Raw genomic sequence first — 3,221 nt, forward strand, 5'->3', positions numbered from 1 at the left:
GCCCCCCCCAAAAACGACATCATAACATGGATTCCCCCCCAAACTTGATCATGAACTGGGTTATAGTAGCCAATCTTTCATGTAGGACTACAGTATGCTAACCCTCCAAGGTATAGTCATTACTACAGCCAAGCATTTGGATGGGGTCTTCGGACTGAAAGGTGGTACCCTGATAAGTTAGTCTTGATTATTCAGTATCCTGGGTTTCTTCTTGGTGGTTATGTGGAAGTACGCATCTCAGAGGTATATTGTGCACATTCAGTCTGCCTATGAAATAAATTCAAACCCAACTCTAACGTCTATTCTTTACCCATGTGTTTGTATTTTTTTAGGATGGGATATTCCTTCTTAGAGAGAAGAAGGAAGTAATACATCGGTTTCCCTAATGTTGAATCAGCATTTTTGGATTTATGGGACCGTTACGTAATCATAATGTATCCAGCAAGTACAATGTAAAAGATCTATTTTTCCTTTCGTAAGCTCTGCAATGTTACGAGCACGAGTTAGAGGTGCCCTTTGCCTGGTGGCTCAACGGTGGGTTCAAAAGAATGGAGTCATTGCTTACTTTCCACAGCTTGTCAGGTGCAGGCTACATCTGGTTTGCTACTCTGTCACTAGCTTGGTGCTTTTTGCTTGGAAAAAGTATTTCTCAGCAAAAATGCTTCTTAAATTCAGGTGTTTTAACACGCTAAATGGAGAAGTCTTACTTTTTTACTTCCCATGTCTAAGTCCACTTATTTAAGGGGTTCTACTTTAGTCTTTATGGGTCCCAGATAGAAAGGTCACCAAGAATTCTAAGAATAATACCTTTGTCTAGGGACCTTCAGTGCAGTGAAGCACAGCCAGGAAGGGCTTCTTTTGGAATTTCAATTGGATATTTATTTAGCTGGTTTAAACATTTGGATTGAAGATTATAATGCCTCCTAGAAATGCATTTAGGAAAAAGTCCCTTTCCTTTTTTTCAGCTTCTACGATTTCACTTAACCAGTAGCCCAGCACTACACAAACTGGAGGCCTTTTTTTAGTTGCAGTTCATATTACAAAAATGCCTCCACTTAAGAGGGTGAAGTGTTAGTAGTTTTCTGGTGACTCAGTTTGCCACTTCATTGCAGGTGGCCATAAAGTCTACTGATCAGATTCTGAAATGGGTAAAATGTGAGAATACCTGCCCCTATCATGCAGCTCAGATAATCTCGTCCCTCTTTTACCAGCAAGGACTGGCTATAGCAGAGGTCTCCATGGAGTTATTGGGTGAGTTGACTCCAGGGATGGCATTCCAGAGTTCAGTTCTCTTGTCTGGAATGGGACGTTGGTCTTATCACTTGGACTTTCCATTTAGATCTTACCTTGTGCACTAGACAGAATTACCTCCTTGAGAGAGAGCTGGAAGAATGGTTGGGACTAAAACCGAAGGGTTTTACCAATTCTGTGGGCAGTTATGCGCTCTAGAGGTTGGAAAATTGCTACTCAAAATCAAGCGAATCACAGAAACCCTTGATGTCAACTTCAAGACATGATGGTGACTCCTATCTAATAAGTTCCTGGAAATATCAGGGTGAGTACAAGGAGGTCCAAAGTACAGGTATGTCCACCAAAGGCCTCATAGCACGGTTGCTGCGCAGAGGGAATCGTTGTTTAGTGGCTAGCAGAAAAACTGTCTCCCTATTCTTCTGTCTCTTAAAAGTCATGTTTTGATGTCACACTTCAAGAGTGTGACGCTCTATAATATAAAGCATGTTCCTTCCCCTATGATACTTCTTTGAAATATTCTGCTTACCAAAAACCAGATTCAAAAGGGTTTCCTCCATAAGAAAAATAAGGCTAAAAGGCACAGATAAGCTTTCAGTATAGTTTTTTACACAGAGAAGAAAAAAATAACTGCTCTGCATTCTGGGACACTGACACTCATGGCAGCCTTAAGGAAAGTGTCAAATTACTCTCTGAAGATCATTTCCCCTATTTAACCCATTTCCCTATTTGTTTTTTAACCTGTTATTAAAAGTAGGAAATGAAAAGGGCGTTTTCAACTTGCAGTTGCATAGTAAGTATCATTTTAGGTTTCAGTTGCATTTATTTTAAAAAGACAATAAATGTGGCCTTCATTAAGGAATGTGAATTAAAATATTTTAGAAAATCTTCAATTGAAAAACAGCGATCCAGAACCTCACATACAAGAGATATTCTAGATACGGATTATAATTTTATGACATACATGTGTCAAATCTTGTGTAGACCTTATAGCACATGAGCGCACCCTGCAAAGCTTACAAATGATCAAACAGAGGATAAAGGAAAAACAGACGTGGCCAAACCATCTCAGTCACTAAAAAAAAGAAAGAAAGCAAAATGAAAGAGCACAACAATCCCAACAAAAATAAAAAAAAGAATACATTTGCAGCACATCTACGAATCAATCGACACATGAAGAGTAAATAATAGCTAAAAGCACAATGTACAAAACTAAAATGGTTTAGGCTCCTCCTAATTAAGTTAAGGGAATTTAGATTTTGTTAAACCAGAAGCAAACTATTCGAAATTTGCATGTTCTTTTTGGGATTGGGTTCTTCAGGCTAATCTTATTTCCTACTCCCAGAGAAAGTTACCTTTCTAATATCAGGAGGAACTGAATCCGCCCTGAATTTAGTCAGGAGTTAAAATAGCCTTGACATCTCTGAACAGACGCTACATGGGAACTGACTGGCCTGAGGATTGGGTCTGCTTTCCACAGACTTTCATTCTTATCCCTAGGGACCCAACACTTCCCAGATTCTGGTTAATAGGTAATGGGGGATGGGGTGGGCGTTAGCTACAATACCCATGCATTGAGCATTTAAATTAACTCCTAGGACTACTGTGCATGATCCGTTCATGGAAGATATTAATTATCAATAAAGACCTCGGCCAATGAGGGTTTTAGAGCAGACTCCACATCCTACCTTCCAGATACTATGACAGTGGAGGGAAGCAGCCTTTACAAAGAAGGACAAACAATGAGATGCCAGAACAACGACAACGTCTGTACAACACAAGTTTTTATAACAATTTGTTTTTACAACAATTTATTTTTATACCTTTACCACGGATGAATTTTGTTGAATGAATGGTAAAGGCATACTCGTAATACATTTTTTTACATGTCAATTTTAGTATTTTGGAAGTATTAAAGGTATTAACTGCATTTAATATACATACACACACACACACACACACACAGGAGAAGA

The sequence above is a fragment of the Lissotriton helveticus genome, chromosome 1_1 (assembly GCF_964261635.1).
Source record: "Lissotriton helveticus chromosome 1_1, aLisHel1.1, whole genome shotgun sequence".
NCBI classification, from domain to species: Eukaryota; Metazoa; Chordata; class Amphibia; order Caudata; family Salamandridae; genus Lissotriton; species Lissotriton helveticus.